This window comes from Rhipicephalus microplus, chromosome 4 (assembly GCF_043290135.1).
Source record: "Rhipicephalus microplus isolate Deutch F79 chromosome 4, USDA_Rmic, whole genome shotgun sequence".
Taxonomy (NCBI): Eukaryota; Metazoa; Arthropoda; class Arachnida; order Ixodida; family Ixodidae; genus Rhipicephalus; species Rhipicephalus microplus.
In genome coordinates, this window is record NC_134703.1 from 214399361 (window position 1) to 214400316 (window position 956).

Sequence of the window (956 nt, forward strand, 5' to 3'; positions counted from 1 at the left end):
CGCGAGCGTGCGAGAAACACCGAGGTGCCCTGCCGTCGGATCGTCGTGCAGGGCCTGCAGGAGTTCTGGTCGCAGAGATGAAGGCACCACAAGGAGGTACTTAGCCCGAAGCGGTGAAAAGTTTTCTTTTGTAGAAGACCGTTTCGTAGAAAAAACGACGCAAGTGCGCGCTTGAATACCATCGGGACTTCGGCGGTCCTGCCTTCGAGGTATTCTATTAGGGCCTTAAGTTCCGGGTCGGCCCGCTGTCGTTCAGCGAAGTCGTCGGTAGTGATCGTTCCCAAGAAGTAGTCGTCATCCGGGTTGTCGGGTAGCGGTTGGTCGACAGGCGCACGAGAGAGACAGTCGGCGTCGGAGTGTTTTTTGCCGGACTTGTAAATGACAGTAATGTCATATTCTTGAAGTCTCAGGCTCCATCGTGCGAGGCGACCTTAAGGGTCCTTCAAAGTGGCTAGCAAACACAAGGCGTGGTGGTCGCTCACAACTTTGAAGGGCCTGCCGTAGAGGTATAGGCGAAATTTCGACGTAGCCCAGATGATGGCGAGGCACTCCTTTTCTGTTGTGGAATAATTTGCTTCTGCTTTGGATAGCGATCGGCTGGCGTAACTAATAACCCTTTCAAGTCCGTCAGCCCTCTGCACAAGAACGGCGCCAAGACCTACGCTGCTTGCGTCAGTATGTATTTCTGTCTCGGCGAATTCGTCGAAATGGGCAAGTAACGGAGGCGTCTGGAGGCGATGTTTAAGCTCCTGGAAAGCGTGTTTCTGTGGCGTTTCCCACTTGAACTCCACGTCGGCCTTGGTAAGGTTAGTGAGAGGATCGGCGATGCGGGCGAAGTTTTTCACGAACCGCCTATAATAGGCGCACAGGCCCAGAAATCGGCGCACGGCTTTCTTGTCAGTGGGCGGCGGGAAGTCGGCGATGGCGGCTGTTTTCCGTGGATCAGGACGAACTCC